The following is an 18,889-nucleotide window of genomic DNA, read 5'->3' as shown; positions in this document are numbered from 1 at the left end:
AAGTCATAGAAGCTTCAAATTTAGATTACAAAATTAGTGTGTAGTGTATAAAATATTTAGAAATTTCAGTTGCAGATTTTTATATACACTAGCTGCAAAAATTCATATACAGTGAATGAATCAATGTACCTGTATATGTATAATATAAGGGAATACTGAATTGTTTAAAAAGTAGAAGTTACCGGTAAGGATAAAACGTTAGACTATCTAAAGACTTAAAATAACTTAGAAAAACCAAGTCTCGTTCAACCGTACAAAGTTGTAAGTAACAACATCTTATAGTGACCATATCAATATTAAAAATCTTTTATGTTTTAAATAAATGGATGAGACTAGTTTTATTTAATACTTTGTTGTACACGCAAAAAACGGTTTAAACGATTTAGCAGGTAACGCTGTGTTGCTTAAGAGAAATGAAACTGAAAACAAAAGAATGTCAATTGGATATTCATTTGTTTTCATATTGTTAGGAGATTGTGTGCGGTTTTGTTTATTATGTGAATAAGACCACAAGCATATTATAAACTTCAGACGTTATAAGGCTGAATACAGCCAACCTAACCAACTGTAGAGCGCAGCTACGCGAACGTGAACACAAGTTATAGAAAAGTGATTGAATGTTTGCCATTTTATTGCTAATAAAACTGATACTTCTTGATTTATTTAAATTAAATTCTATATATTAATTGTTTGACCGGAACTATAACTATGTTGTTGTATGTAACACATCCTCGATCTGAAAACTCAACAATTTTTTGAGGGCGGATTAATAAAAAAATGTATTTGTAATCAAAATCTTGGTTCAATCATGATTTTGAATCAAGGTCAAATATTTTAATTCGTGTCTCATGTCACAATCTCGAATTGAGCGCTGTTTAATGCGTGAAACTTCATACAGAAGCCGCTAACATGAAGACGGGTTCGGCAGAGATTACGTACTTTTCATATAGGAAATCGGAAACATCTTTTTTTATTTCTTTCAAAAACCGATTGAGCTTAGTAACGTGTAACTATAAAAACTTAAGGTAAACAAACAAACATATTTAGTGTGTGTGTATTTGTGTGAATATCACGGACAGTATGCATAAGATGACATGGACAGTGTGTATGTTTTATATTGGTAGGATTGTATCCGCTCGGCGACTACAAATTTATGTTGTGTGACGAGATTGTGCTAAGGTCGTTGAAATGGGATGGGCTTCTGCACGCCACCAGTGGCGTATTTAATTTAGGCTGCGTAGGCTGGAGCCTAGGGCGGCAAATTTAGGAACCGATTTTTATTGCTACCTCATAGAAATCAAAAAGACGGTTTTCTAGTGTTTTACAGATAGAAGTCTGCAACAAATTTTGACCAACCCGTAAACTGTAACATAACTCAATGTTTTTACATGTAAACTACATTTGATTACCGCAAATAATCTTTTTACATAAACACGCAATCTACAACTATTCATTTACTAGACCAGTGTTACCCAACGTGGGGCACACGCCCCACATGGCGCCATTTGTTGAGGTTGAAGCTTACCAAATTGGAACCTATTTTAAATCTCAGAAGTAGCATCAAGATAAATTAATGTAAAAAAAATTGTTTGTTGTTTTGAAAATTTACTTACTGCCCTGCGATTCTGTAACTCACTTCACGAACTCACACAGCGGTTTTCGCATCGGCGGTCTCTCTCAAATCAGTCGTGAAGCAGTCATTTTATGATTTGGCATTCTGATAAACAATAAAGTACAAGCTCCCACCTTTTCAGAATGCCAAATCATAAAATGACTGCTTCACGACTGATTTGAGAGAGACCGCCGATGCGAAAACCGCTGTGTGAGTTCGTGAAGTGAGTTACAGAATCGCAGGGCTGTGTTTCGTTAACAATTACCTAGTCATTTCTTCATAAAACCTATCAATTAAGTTTCTTAAGTGAACAATTCAGTTTTTTAATAAAAAAAAATTGTATGTTACGTAAAAATCTTAAAAAGGCGCATGGCACAAAAAAACACTGTACTAGATAAATCAGAATCATCAAAATTATGGCCGTCCAAAACAAATCCTATAAAGAACGCCATAAGTTGTGTTCGACTTCTATACATTATGTATGATCTAAGAGCTCTATTGTAATGGTATTCCACTGTCTTGAACTTAAGCTGACTGCTTCTTAACTAATTCAGAGGACGTCTGCGTCATTCCTAATGTAGTCAAATTAAATAGAAGTCAGTGTTGAATTGCAATTCCAATGCGATTTTCTCACTTCGGCTTCGAAGCTTCCCATCTTCATTTTAATATAGAAAATTAAGCAAAACTTTAGTTATACTAATTTTTGAAATCCATTTTACTCAATTGTAAAAACGATAATATTTTATAAGGACTTTGACACGATTAGATATCTACTATATAAAAATAAGTCGGGTTTTCCTTCCTGACGCTATAACTCCAGAACGCACGAACCGATTTCCACGATTTTGCATTCGTTGGAAAGGTCTCGGGCTCGGTGAGGTTTATAGCAAAGAAAATTCAGGAAAAATTTCAACAGAAAAGCGGGATCACCAAACGAAATGTTACATAAAACGAAGCCATCTGGTGGTGAAACGGAGTTCGCTGGGTTTGCTAGTTTATCTTATAAAATAGTGTTTGAAATGGGTTCAGTAATTATCAGTTTCAATTGTCAAAAGTAAAATTGTGTAATTAAACAATGTAATGAATATCAAACGACCCTAGTCAAGGTGTTTGTGAATTCGGATAAAGTTTAGCAAAATAAAGGTCGCATTGTGGCGTAATTATATTATAACACCAATGTTCAGTGTCCAATGGCGAAAATTACGAAGGTACAAACAAAAGCGTTGCGCTTTTAAATGTGGGCCAAGTTAGAGGAAAGTACGTATTTAAGATTTTTTAAATATTATTAATTTTATTGGAAATGATACGGACTTGTATAAATAATGGGGCTTTTATTTAATACTAGTAAACAACCAGGGCGGACAGAATACAAGAGACCTCCGAGCATTGGCGTAACTATACCATCTGGGGCCCATGGCAAATTCTTTTGATGGGGCCCTATCAGTAAAAATCGTCACGTTGTACTCAGTGTAATTTTTATATCTAAACTTCGAGATTTTCGGCGTACTCAATTACACGTTGTATAATATGTCCCACTAATGGCCATAGGCCTCCTCTCTTAGGCGAGAAGGAATGGTCAGTAGTCCCCACTCTAGCCCAACGCGTATTGGAGACTTCCCATTCATCCATATAACATAATATCTCTTGGTCAGGGGCCCTCTTGGGTCAGGGGCCCGTGGCAGTTTGCCAGCCCTGCCACCCTATTGTTACGCCACTACCTCCGAGAGCGAGAGAGCCATCTAAAGTAAACATTATTATTATAATATTCTATTTAGAATATCATTGTCAGTAAAGGAATAACTCTTGATTAATCTGCAATATTATATTTGAATAATTTTAACAGTGCACCGTGGGTATTTGGAACTTAAAAACAGCGCAAATGTTATTCGCTTTATTAATATTTAACTGTGTGTATTATACCTAGTACAAATTCGTATAGAATACTATAATATATTGATAAAGCTAGCATAGTAGTATAAATAAAAACTCTATTCTATATAATCCAGTCTTTGCGTCTTATTTGCATTTGTTTTTATCACTTTATAGCCACAGCCTTCTGTTGGGTCTAAGACATGTCCAGTTCCTCACGACGTTTTCCATCCCGCTACAAGTTCTAAGAGTGCACATAGATAATTCCATTGAAGAGTCGAAGCTCGAACCCAAGACATCGAGGTGAAGCTCGCATGATTAATGGGCTCGGGCGCTAGGCAAAGTTTAAATAATTTAAAACAGTTTTTTATACGGAAGGAAAAAAGTCCAAGCTCCGAAAGTTCATGTCGTAAAACTCACCCTTCCGGCTTTCGCCACGAAATACATTTTAATTGTTTTATAAACGAGCCAAGGCGCGGCTCAATAAAAGCTTATTACAAGTTACAGGGAACGCCTGTGGCGTGTAAACTTTGCACGAATAGACATAACCACTGAGAAATATCTTGAAACTTTCAATATTTAATACTTAGCGGAAGCTCGCATTTTTCATGTTTAGGCTTTTAAACAATGTTATTGTATCCATTGTAGGTAATAAGCGATATAATGCTATCCTTCTGAGATATTCCACTATTTGTTTGAGTTACGTCTAAGCACTAATAAAGTTATTATGGGCACTTTCTTGAAGCAACATATCGTGAGCTAGAATGTCGTCAGCGTTAATCAAAATGCAAAACTTCTTGGAATAAATAATTGTTTAATTTCCTAAATTAAAAATTCATCCCCCTAAATGTTAGGGTTAGTCCACCCCTAAATTTTTATTTTTATTTTTTAGACAAAATTTTTAATTTCTATTTTTTTATGATACAACATTAAAAAATACATACAACCCCTATTTTTTATTATAAATGATATACATGACAAAACGACGTTTGCCGGATCAGCTAGTAAATAATAATAAGCCTTTTGTTTACTCTAAAATTTACAATGGATTAATTGTTTCACTATTTATGAGTTAATAGTTTTGGAAACTGACTTAATTAATAGTATAAATCCACTTTTGGGTAAGTCATCTCTATTTCCGTCCAATGTTCTGCTGGGGTTTCTCGATGCCGGTTTCCTCACGATGTTTTCCTTCTTACGAGCGAGTGTTAAATGCACACATAGACAGAAAGTTGTTTGGTGCACAGCCGGACATAGTGCTCCACTCTATTCCACTGTCCTTGTATAGACAAAATGTAAAATATATTATATTTCAGACAATGGAGAAGGCTTATCCTTGATAAACGCACATGGCGTATAATCCTGATCGATTCCCGGTGAGACCGTAATTTCAATAGTATAGCATAAAGGGCTGAAAATCTGAAATATATGTTAACGTAAAATTGTAAAAACCGTTAGATTGTAATCTATCGGTTATCGGTTATCGGTATTCGGTAGATTGTACTACACTAACTTAGTTATCATTCAAACTTCTTTGGTCAATTACAGATTAACTTTACTTCCCAACAATTTCATATAACTACCGAATTAATACGTTAATTTGTAAGCAAATCGTTGAGGTTCACAATCGTTCGACAGTTTACAATCTCGCGAGATAGATTACAATCTAACGGTTTTTACAATTTTACGGTGACATATATACCCTCAAGGCGTTAATAATCTTGTCGATATATTTTTCAATCCTTTGGACTTAATAAATTATTACAGGAATGCGGAAGCTAACAATAAAATCGACATTGGCCTGTAGACGTTGAATAGCGGAATCCGAATAACGATCAAAATACATCACTTTTACGACTATTTTTACTCCCAGTCTCGGAATATTTACGACAAACAAAGTTACGATCTACTAGTGATGCTATTTGAGTTATTTAGTTTCATAAAAATGTTACATACAGTGTAACTTGGGTGTCTTTATACCGTCAGTTGTGTTTATTGTATAGATTAGGTTGAATGTAGGATTGGTCATTGTGAAAAAAAATACTCAAATTTATTGTGTGTAAGCAAAAGGAAGTTGTCCGAAATAATGATATTTCATTTGTGTATACCTTCTGCGCAATCATGTAAAACTATATAGTTGATAAAATTAGAGTTCTTTTATGTAGTTCATTGACCTCTATAATATGGATATGGTTAATAATTAGATTGAAACTGAATTATTTATTATTAAAAAGAAATAAGTACTTTTTATGAGATTAACGTCACCTTTATTTAAAATACCAACAACAATATAACTGGCGGTCACCTTAACGAAATACTGTTTGCAAAAAAGTATTAAAAGTAAGTTGTATTAAGTAGTGCCAGTTAAATGTTTTTACTACTACAACCTACAAAATCTGGACCTTATTGAGATATGCTAATAGTAAAATTTGAATTAAATTTGTTTAATCTTATCGAACTAGCACGGCAATGCAAGAGGTTGCCGCTTTTGATTGTCGGATTGAGTTTGCAATAGTGTATAATTAACAATTTTATTATTTACGACTAACGGACCCGACAGACGTTGTCCTGTCTTAACTATGAACATACATAAGGTTACATCAAAAAGTTTGAATTGTAAAAGCGCTATGCACTCTGACATGTGACACAAAAGTCAGGATTACTCAATATGGTGGTTAAGTATTATTAAAATTTCTAATTTTCCGCGCAATTTCCTTTTTTTTCTTTCATAAGAAAAAACCTTTCTTCTTTCTTTCCTGCCAATAACAAACAGAAAAAAAGAATTAGCGAAATCGGTCCAGCCGTTCACGCGTGATGCCGTGACTAAGGGAAATAGGGATTCATTTCTATAGATAATATCCAGATTACACATATTACACCCATATCCTTGCATTACAGAAAAATCCCACAACATTTTTCTACTTGATATCACTTTGTTCTGTCAATAAGTCGTAATGTGGAAAACATATTGTGTTTTGCTTACAATCGATCTTCCCAAACACATGTAATCTCATAAAAACTTATTGCTTTGGGCCGAAACATTCTACGAATTAAGATATTTCTACGAATAAGTGTTAAATAAAATCGTGAACCCTTTGTATGCGTAGGGGCCTGAAGGACCCTTCAAGCACACAATAAAACTAATAAACCTTACCGTATTATTATTGGGTTGTGGCAAATACAGTTTCATACTCATTGTATCATAAATTATATTCTCTAAGGGTAATCTTTTTGGTATTTGATAAATTTTTGCAGGTTTACAATTGAAATATTCTTTAATAATATATGGCACAAGTTAATTAAGAGCAAACAACGAACCGGTAAATCAGAATAAGAACAAAAGCATAGGTTTAGATTCTTCAAATCTTAGGATAAGATTCATAGTCGAGACTTAGCTTAGTCAAAAATTAATTTGACAAACGGGTGCCATACTTAAAAATAAAAATAAATCAGTGGCGATACAACCTTTTTAGATCAGAGCCTCAAATATCTGTATCTGTTAAGGACATCAAAAGTCAACATCATTTATTCACATAGGTAACATAATGTACACTTATGAACGTCTTAAAAAGAAATATACATTAAATGCTCCTAATTTTATATTTACTTCCAGTTCTCAAATCAAGGGCGTATAACGGAAGCGAACTGGCAAGAAACTCTCCGCCACTCACATGATCATGATCATTTGTCAACCTAATAGGCAAGTAGGTGAATAGCCTCCTGCCTGATAAACAATAAACTACAACCTTTTCAGAATGCCAAATCATAAAATGACTGCTTCACGACTGATTTGAGAGCGACCGCCGATGCGAAAACCGCTGTGTGAGTTCGAAAAGTGAGTTACAGAATCGCAGGGCTGTGCCTGACACACGCCGTCGCACTGTTAAATGCGCTCATAGAAATAAAGTCCATTGGTCGCACGCTTAAGCTACTAGGTCAATACTGCCCTTGACAGGGTTATTATTATAATTAGAACTAAAAGGAAGATTGATAAGATATTACAAAGTCAACTTTTATTCATTTAGAATAACATACTATCTTTCAAAAGTCACTGAAGATTAACTTATTCTTTACACAAAATTACACTTTAGACTTAGAGTACTGGTTAGAAGCAATAACATGTCCTCCTAATAACACTCTTAAGCAGTGTTTCTCAACGTGGGGCCCACGCCTCACAGGAGGGCAATTTGATTATTAAGGAGGGCTAATTGAAAATTTATTAAAAGTACTTGGAATTTAAATTTCAGTTTTTATGTATTGAAAATTTCATACTGTGTTTCGTTTACAATTTCCTTGTATCAAACCTATTTAAGTTACTTAAGTGAACAAATCAATTTTTTAATATTAATAATTATGTATGTTACATAAGACAAAAAAGGGAAACACTGTACTAAAGGCAAATTGGACTCGTCCATAACTAAACAGTCGATCCATAACAAAGCCACAAGGTATACATAACTTTATAAGCGATGACGTTCTTAAGGATTTAGCTGTAAGAAACGCAACATGCATTTAGCCTGGGAGCAAATCGTTAGCCGGGCTTGTTCGCTGAACGTGTGAACTACAATTGGTGTTCTCTCGATATGCAGATGTTCCCTCTACTCGTTAACTCGTGTGAGCTTGTAACCGATTCCCACAGGGTTGTAAAAACTCCTTTGCTAAATTATACCTCTTCATTGTATAAGTGTTCTAAAATAAACTCTGAATACAACTTCACGTCCGAATTTGCAATTTCAATACTATAAATGTTATATTATAAGGTATCTTCAAATGTGTCTGCGGTTTCAATCGTTTTTTTGAAATAAAAATACATATTTACCACAAAACTTAATCAACTTAAAAACGCAACTTAGTCGCAGCCAACTTTCATCTTTTTTCATATTTATGTCACATGGTCACTCTATCGTACAAATGGCCTAAGAATTAACCAGCCAGTTTATTAAATGTTGTAACAAACGCTACGGCTGAATATATTCACTCATATTCAATATATTTAATTATATATATCCTTCAGGCCGCTAGTTAAACGGCGCTGTTTAGTTAAGACGCTAGGCTGTTTATTGAACAGCTGACTAGTTGGCTATGACATATTACTAGATAACTAATGTCTCATTAAAATTTTAAAACTTTGAAACATTAGTTGCTTCACACTATTTGACAAACAATATCAAAATTGCATGAAAAATCAGGTTATCCAAAATGGCTGCAATTTTCATTGTACAAGTATAACTTTTTTTTTGTTTTTGTAAAAAGTTTTGTAAAATTTGCCAACCCTAAAGAAGATGAAATTGACAAGATGTAAAACGCTCTATTTTTTTGCATTACAGCTATCCTTGTTTGTTCAAAATTAGATTGTCTAGGATCCAGATTTATCCATACATATACTACAATGGCATCATTTAAATTTTAGATATTCTCTAGAAATGTACCTATATCTAGTTATTTGAAATTCCAATACTAAATGTATCAAATAAAAAAGGCGCACTTTTAAGTTCCACTAAAGTCATATGGAACAGGTTTTACCTTTGCGACTAACACAAGTGCAATTTACTTTAATTACATTCGCCCAATCCAATAGAACAAAGGATTCTATTTAAAATTAAAATCCTTAGTTACACAAAAACAAAAGTTAGTTATAGTCTAGAAATACCTTCTACTATACGCCGACAACGAATTATATCATATCGGTCATATAACTCGCAGATGCGATGAGAACGTGGAAAAGTAATCGTGGTTGGTAACAAAGAAGGCGATCACGTGTTCGTTCACCAACCAGATGGACCAATCAAGTAAAAGACTCATCGTCCTCAAAACTATACAGTGTTATAAGAGAGGCGCTGAAACCGGTGGAAACAGATTGTCCGCTCCAGATGTTTCCTTGCTGACCACTCAGACATCAGCTACTGAAAAGAAAGAGAGAGAGAGGGATAGTCTGATGTTTTTTCTTCTTTATGAGACGCGTTTGCTTTAAGTTTTTATAAGTGAATCACTTTATCTAAAAAAAAATGATGAAGTGAGTGTCAAGTTAGCTTAGTTTAATAAAAGCCAGAGTTTTAACCCCCTCGACGGTAGCATACTACGTACAGATACCGGCAAACATTTTGAACATTAAACAAGGGAGTGGGTGAAAGTTCGCGCAGCGCGGGACAGCAACGTCAACTGATTTACCAATTACGTTGACACGTCACTCTCCCGCCGCCGCGCACCCCCACCCGCCGAGACCTAAAAATCGCTTCTGCGCAGGCAAGGACATTTTTTCAAGATGTTTGCCGGTATCTGTATTTTACATACGTAGTTTAACTAACACGGTTAGTTTAACGAATTGATTAAGTGCATTTACATTAAATGAAATATTTTAATAAGGCAACCATTTCTCCACAAGGAATAGCGAGAAATGCATTTAACAAGTCGTTGTCATTCTAAAGTCGCCGCTTTTAGGTCAACAGTTACACTTGGGACGAGAATGCTATCTGCATTTTGTATTTGTCATTGTTTTTACGGTTTTGGTGATGGAATTTTTTGTTTCCATTGCTACAATCACGCATATTTTATGTAAAAAAACAGGTTAAAACCTTCGTGGCTTCAGATTTCTGTATCTGTTGACATTTTTTTTTCATATCAGCCTTTTGTTTATGGATCTTACGCGGTTCCGGTTTCTTTCACCGTATGAACAGTGTAATATGTGGAATGACGTTACAAAACTCAGCGATGAGAGTCGCACGCCTATGGACTACTAGGGCTGTGTAAACCTTAGATTAAAGACTATTAGGATTAGCTTCAAAGCTTGTTCAAAGATTCAAAATTATTAATACGATGTTTGATGTGAACAACCGTGTGAACAATGCACTAAATTATTCTTTCACTTCTTCGTACCTGGCCGTAAGTTAGCTCTTTGTGTCTTAAATAATTGATCGAAACTTAATGTATGTTTTAAACTAGAGTTAAGTTTGGTTATGAAGTGAAAAAAAATATAGATACAGCCTTGCGGGTAAGGAGGGAGGTTGTAGTTTATTGTTTATCAGAATGCCAAATCGTAAAATGACTGCTTTACGACTGATTTCAGCGCGGCCGCTGCTGTGAAAACCGCTGTGAGAGTTCGAAAAGTGAGTTACAGAATCGCAAGGCTGTTCTTAGTTCTTAATGTTTGAAAAACATTACTCATGCATACATGCAGCAGCATATAACATTTCCGCTGCATTTTTAAAACGTCTGCCATATGGACATATCACAATTATTGTCACGCATTGAACCTGAGATCTCTGTGTCAATCCACTAAGTTACGGATGCGCGTTCATCTTGCAAAAAACTCTCAGTTTTATATTAAAACTACGGATTGAATTTTGAAGATTTTATTTTTTATAATGCAACTCGAATTTTTTAAAGGTTTTATTTTGTGTTAATAAAATATTTTCTCTTTTTATCTCACATAATATTTTTAAGTCAAATAGTATTACGGAACTTATACTGATACGCAACCTCTAGTGGGCTAACGAGCTTATAGAAGTTGGTGGGGAAGATCGGAAGAAAAAAGCTCAAGAGTGATGATGATAGAACCGGTTGGAGGAAGCCTTTACTCAAGAGGTCCTTGGAAAAACCATAGTTTTGTTTTGTTTTGCTGGTAATTTTTTTTCTGCTTAACAAATATTTCTGGTATTTTTATTTTATCTTTTATATATTTTAATTGTATTTTTGTAACATTATGTTTACCAAAATTGTAAACTATGATAAATAAATAAATTAAGTAAAGTAAATAGTATTATTTCCAGGAATAAATGAGGTTTAATTATTGCAGTTTTTATTCTAAAAAATAATAGTATTTTCATCTATGTACCTACTACTACTTATCTCGTTTAAAATGTTAGTCATGAGCTAGTAATATTAAACAAATAATTCCTGCCATTGTAAGCATTGAAAACAGATATTAAAAAAGCAATCGCAGCAGGTGGTGAAATTAATTTCGCACAAATCACCGATCTTTTTCATTACAACCTTTTTTCAACAACCTTTTTCGATTAGGACGTCCGCATTGTGTCTGAGTAATTGCAGAGCCATTGTGATTTCAAACCAGGATCCAGGAAACACTCCTGCTTCCTGGTAACTGTTTAGATTTTCCAAGACGTCCGAGGCAATTAATAAGGCTTCATTGCGGGAATTGCGGCTCCGAAATAATTAGAAGGTAAAATTGGGGTAATTGTAAGAGTTTGTTCATTTATTACACGCTTTTAAGAATAATCTTTTATAAGTTTTCTTCAAATGCCAAGTAATAGTTACTTAAATTGGCTATATTAATTAATGATTATAGTATATATTATAATGAGCTTATTGTGAATATGAATTATAGTGTTGGCCTAGTGGCTTCAGCGTGCGACTCTCATACTTGAGGTCGTATGTTCGATTGGCTGTGCACCAATGGACTTTCTTTAACATTTGCTCGAACGGTGAAGGAAAACATCGTGAGGAAACCGACATGTCTTAGACCCAAAAAGTCGACGGCGTGTGTCAATCACTGGAGGCTGATCACCTACTTTCCTATTAGATTTAAAAATGATCATGAAACAGTATCAGAAATCTGAGGTCAAGACCTAAAGAGGTTGCAGCGCCACTGATTTATTTTATTTTAAATGAATATACAAGTATATGTAGGGCAATAATATATAAATAATGTTGGATATAGACTTGAATATTTTATATTAACATTATGAGCCGTTGTTGTGACACAAAGAGGTAACATTGTACAGTTGACGTTTAATTAATTAAAATTGGTAATTAACCATAAAAGTTGTATGTGTGCTCAGAAAAGTTTAGTTGGAATTGGGACTTGAAAAACAATAATGGTTTCGGATTCGTAGATTATACATAACACAAATAGGCAAGTTAAACGTGTTTCTAATCTCATACCAGAACGCTTAGCAATTACGTCATAATGCTAATTGTTATAGAATTTCCAATTGCGTTTATAGTACCTACCAATTATTACATTGTGATCAATAATTAATTATTATTGTGGCGAATGTCAGCGGCGTGTTAAGTGATTGATGGTCAGTTAGGTTATGCTGAGTGTTCAATAATTAATTAATTAATTACTCAAGGAAAAAGCTGACTGAAATGTCGTGGAATACGTAATGGAATACGACAGTACGTCGTCTAGCCTATATTGGAAGTAGTGTTCTATGTACAAAACTAGCCGGCGTTTTTTTAAATTATTAAGTGGCTTATCAATAATTCTGGTACGCGACCTATTAAGTCACATGAATGGATAGCTGGAAAAAACCTGGTCCTGGTAAAAAGATTACGGAGGCGGGAGGCGTAGCTATTACTCCAATAATATTTCTAATATAGGAAAACACAACTACTCCCGTCCTACGCATTTGATGAAGTGAGTGTGTTTGTTTATTTCGAGTACCATTATATCGATCAGGCCCAGCGGTGTTATCAGCGTTAATTCGGACATAAAATGATGTATTGTGGTCTTTCCACGCACAACATTTTTTACAATTCAAAGGAGAAGTTCCTACGATTTCAACCCAACAAACTCACCTTTATAGTGTAATGAATTTTCAAAGACTAGAAAAGTGAGCATAGATCAAATATAACGATATTTCAACTGGTTGATAGTATCTATAGGCTATAACATTAATACTAGCTATAAAAATTTGTCTTTATATATCTCTCATCCGAGTTGTTAATCATCTAGACTTATAATGCTGACGTGAGTTTGAATCAATATTACATATGAAATTGTCGTTTTGTATGGGAGGAAGAAAAAAGGGTGCGTGTACTTATGTACGCGCGTAAGAAGTTATACTTCTTTGGCAATATTAAAAATAGTTTTTGATTGCATCCAAAGATTTAATTACAATTAAACAATCAAAGACTGGAAAATGAGTCATTATAGTCAATTAAGTTCAGTTTCGACTCCCCTAACACAGTTGAATTTTTTACCTTGCAAGAAGTAATCCTAATTTCGAAAAAATGGTAATCTATTACCATTACAGAACAAGGTCCAGAGAGTAGGTACAATGGATGTCTAAGATATTCCAATTGAAGCTCCTCTAATTTAGTAACGTCTGTTATGTAGTGTGTGTTCAATTCAATATCATCTATTTATTTACCTTCTAAAAGGTTGCCAAACTCAGTTTCCCAAACAAATAATTGTTATTTAAATGATTGGCTAATAGTATTTCATATCCTTACTATAATTTATTTAGTAATTAATTATTGTGCGCTGATCCTCCACAGACATGGGACGATCGGGGTGCCATAAACTGCAAAGTTTAATTGTTTATGGTTTAAATTTCAAAGTTCACTTGTTTGTGATCAATCTACATTGCCAACAGCGAGGCGTCGGTTGAACTTGAGGGAATTTATGTTTACAATGAAGGGTTAGAACTTTTAATTGTATGGATCATTGTGTGTTTATAATTGGTTGTTATGGCTACATTGAACAATATTGATGCTTGAACAAAAAACATATTTGTTTATTATAATTTTAATTAGAAGAGTTGACGTGATAAGGCTTTTCAGAGTTATTCTGGTAATGTTGCAAATGTATAGATCACTTATTGTTTAATACCAGGTAAAAATGATCAAATAAATATATATTTAGTGCATAACGCGAACCTAATGTTTTGCTGGTACTTTTTTTTAGCTTAACATAAATTGCTTATGTATTTTTTTACATTTATGAGCAGTGTTGGCCTAGTGGTTTCAGCGTTCGACTCTCATCCCTGAGTTAGTAGGTTCGAGCCCCGGCTGTGCACCGAAACCGTTATGTCTTAGACCCAAAAAGTCGACGGCGTGTGTCAGGCACTGTAGGCTGATCACCTACTTGCCTATTAGATTTAAAAATGATCATGAAACAAATTCAGAAATCTGAGGCCTAAAGAGGTTGTAGCGCCACTGATTCATTTTTTAACATTTATGTTAACCATATTTGTCACATATTTTAGATAAAAGAGCTTATAACATATACCGTAGATAAAGTATTATGTATGATGTGATAAACTTGAATAAATAAATATATCTATAATATATATGCTGAAGATTCGGACGCTAGTTCAAATGCGAACTCACTTTTCCATCTGTCATCATTCGATCACAACTCAAGAGAATTCTTGACATTTTTTATTGGAGAATGGAAGCTTAATAAATTTGGTTTGTTTTTTTCCACTCATATGCTTTGTTTTATGTATTAAGTGTTAATAGGTAAAATGACTTAGGTTAAAAGACTTTATTTCTCAAAAAGACAAAAAATGTCACTTACATGAGAATAATACTCTAGATTAACATAACATTGTAGTCGTTCTTAAAATAATCACAATAAAATATATCCGTACATGCAATAAACTTAAAAATTAAAGTAACCAAAGAAATATGAATTAAAAGTAATTATAAGAAATGAATTTAAAAGTAATTTTGTTTAACATTTTCACTTAGCTTCGATTTGAATGAATTGATAGCAGTAATATTTTTTATATCTGTGGGTAGTTTATTATACAGCTGTGCGCCTTCGTAGGTAAACATTTCTTTGCCGTAGTTCGTACGTACTTTAGGTAATGCAAGATAACTCGTTCGACGCATACTTCTATGAGTCACACGTGGCGGCTTTTGAAAAGCTTGACCAGCGTCCACCGATTTCGTTATAATGATTGTACTTTGCCAGTATCATACATACGTACAAAACAAGTATTTTATAACTGTAGATAATTGTAGATAACACGAAAAAATATACCCTAGTTTGAACAATTTTGTAAATTAAATAATTAAAATTAAATTTAAGCGAAGTTCTGCGGTGGATTCTAAGAGCGACAAAGATAGCGGATGTAAGAGATAGAAGACCTGGTAGGTGGATCCAACATTTTTGGTGAGTTCAAAGCCCAAAGACTTAGACTGGTCGTTCTGAGACCGGCAGGAGATCGAGGTGTTAAAAAGTGTATTTCGGATAACGGACAGCCCAGATATCTTTGGAAGGACGCCTTGGAGAAGGACCTACGCGAGCTCCAAGTCGCCTATGGACAAAATTCTCGTTCTCTAGTTTCAGAAGGCTAAAACTCATTTTGGGTCGGTGAGCCAGGGAAGTATTTTTTTTTTAAGACAATTCACACCTAAGCTGGTGAGGCTTGTGTTATGGGTACTAAGCATACATATTATTATTATATACATACATATTATAGATAGATAGACATATAAATACATATTTAAACACCCAAGACCTAAGCACAACACCAAATGCTCATCACATCGATGTTCGTCTCAGCCGGAGATCGAACCCGGGACCCATGGATTCGCAGTCAGGGCAGTCACCACTAGACCAATGAGTCGTCTGTATAAGTAAAAGCAGGCTTAAAATTAATCCTTAAAATAATTTATTTAAAATTGAGTGTAAACATAATTTTAATGTCTAAATATGATATTTAAATGAGCGTTCTAGTTTTGCGGTTGATACTCAAACGCTATGTTATTTCATAATCTTTGCAGATTCCCGCGCAAATACTCTGATGTAATATCCGCCTGTGGGCTTGCTGCATGTTGTTTTATAATATCCCTGCTTTCTATTAAAATAGTTTATTATGTTTGTCTTTCTTTCTTTGTAATGTTAGAAGAATCATATTAAGATTTTATTTATGGTACAACATACAGATGATTGGCACTTTTTACTTAAATATACATATAAGCTTATAATATCCTAGTTTTTAAGAAACTAAGGTTTTCTCTGAAGCACTGTCAAAAATGTTAAACTTTATGCAGAAAAAATGCTGTCAAGCCATTCTCTTGAAACTTAAATGATTTATGTTTGATTGACATTCTAGACTACAGGTCAAAAACTGACAAATATGAGTGTCATTTCTCGAATTTAAATATTTTTATATTATTATGATTGAAATATGATTTAATAATCATCAATAAAAATAAAAATTTTATTTTAAAAACGGTACGGAAATAGTTCTACCAAGATGGCGTGTTGGTGATGGTTGATGACATCGTTTGATAGCCAAGACTTTACAAGACCATTAAATAATGCTGATTAAATCACCTCTCGTATTATATAATTAAAATTGATGTTAATTCAAAAACAAATTAATTTTCTCCAAAGCAGTGCACTTTATCTAAACTGGTAACATTATTCGTTATACGAGTGCTTTAAACGTAGCTGTATATAGTTTTAATCTACCAAAACTGTTTCCGGATTTACAGAAATTCATAGCTTTGCGTTTTACGGATTACATTGAGTTAGTTAGTTATCCATACAAAGAAATATAAAGCAGGCTTTTAACTTGACATTGACAATGGACAAATTTATTCGAATGTATTTAATTAGCCTCGAACTGAACTTCCATAAGGTTTTAATTTAATTAAACCTTTACGAAGCACAGAGAGCAGCTTCAGCGTGTGACTTTTATCCCAGAGGTCGTAGGTTCGATTCCCAGCTGCGCATCAATGGAATTTTTTGTGCGCATTTAGCACTCACTCGTAAGGTCGTTTTTATTTATTACGAAGTGGGACTTAACAAGATCTATATGACTAACAAACGATAAAAGGTAAATAATTGTGCGTTATACAAATGTTTAATTTCTTTAAGGCATTGGCAACACCTAACACCTTCGTTCCAAATTTAAAATACAAGATTTTACAAGTCGATAATTCTACTAGATGGATAGCTGTCAAAAGCGCCCGTATCAATTACGAATTACTGTGATATAGGACTCGGGTGTTTTACATTCAAATTGTTTTGTTTAAGTCTTGATTTGAATTAAAGTTTTACCTACTCAAGTTTTGTAGTGAATCCTTAATTAGAAGGTTCTGAAATTGTTACCAGTGAAGCAGGTTTCAGCTTTAAGTAAAAGCTTAAGGGTATAACTACATTTTACTGTAATTAAATGTATCTGGTTCTTAGTGGTTCTTTTCTTTGTGTTACATAAACTAATTTCATTTTGTATTTACTACATCCAAGTAAGAAAAGTATAAATTACAGAACTGTCAATCACAAACACAGCAAAAATAAATGGCAGTTTATTTGAGCAACGCCTATATTTTAAATAAATCATAAATGATTTTGATTGAATTGTAATTAAAAATATTTTATAGACATTTACAACCAGCTCTCAAATTAAGGGCGTAGAACAGATGAGAACTTGCTGGCGCATGATATTTGCTTAAAAGTATCATTTTGGTAAAGAGGCAAGTATGCTTTGACGAAACTTAAAATTAAAAGCTTTGACGTAATGTGCGGGTACCATTTTCCAGTCTGCATAATGTAAGACGCAAGTTTAAACATAATTTCTCAAAGTTTCGATTTATTATTAGAGCTGCAAGGTCGGTAGGCTATCGTATCTTTTAGCTCCAACTTAAGATACGGTTTAAATAAGACATAAAATGCGGTAAACTGTACTCAATTTTCGCTCAAACGTAAACTTCAGTTTTTTTATGGTATGTGTGTTGTGTGGGGTTCAAGTACACAGGCGTTTGTTAAAGATTTAAGTTGGCGCCTAGTAGATAGTACCGGTGACCCCAGAGCTGGCACTTTCCTGGCTCAACGAATAAGTATCGCAATACAGCGAGGAAATGCTGCCAGCGTTAAAGGTACACTGCCACAGGAACCAATCTTTTTAAATTTGTTTTGATTTTCTTTTTAATTAATTTTAACTATTTCTATTATTACTTTGTAGGTTAAGAAAATTGTAAATACTGTATACTTGTGTGTTATTAAGTTTGTATATTTATACCAATTGTATATAGTCAATACCGTTTACGACAACCTCGTTTAACATACCGGTTATATTGACCAAAATCAAAGATCCCGGCTGAATTCTATTTGACCGCCTTATAAAGAAAAACAGATTTTTTTAATGTACAAAAATAATAATTATATGTACGTAAAGTCTTTTTATAATAATTTTCCTGTGAAATATAAAAAATATAGTTTTATTTTATACATGAGTATATTAATCACACATTCAATAATAAGTATGTACATATTAGGTACTTAATAACAACGTCATCGGCTGTTTTTTTTATTTTTTATTATTTAAACGTTTCCAGATTATTCCCCGACTATGTAGTCGTCGGAGGTGTTAAAAAGCTTACATAAATGTATTGTTAACCCGAATGTTTATTACTACTTTCTATTACTATATGACTATATTACTACTCTACTACTACCTATTTCTTTTGACAACCCCCTGCATGACCCTCACACCAAATCCCAAAAAGATGCCCCTCAACCTAACATTGAGCATTAGCGTCATCAGCTGTTACGACTATCGGTTTTAACGACCAAATATGAGTAATTGAGTAGTCCCTTCGACGTCGTTATAATAGATTTTGACTGTATTTTATTTGGGAATTCTGAGACTTGTTAATTTTATTGAAAAATTTATTTATTAAAAAAAAATCATACACTCTCCTTAT

Source organism: Pieris napi, chromosome 17, assembly GCF_905475465.1.
Source record: "Pieris napi chromosome 17, ilPieNapi1.2, whole genome shotgun sequence".
Taxonomy (NCBI): domain Eukaryota; kingdom Metazoa; phylum Arthropoda; class Insecta; order Lepidoptera; family Pieridae; genus Pieris; species Pieris napi.
This window is presented reverse-complemented; position numbering follows the sequence as displayed.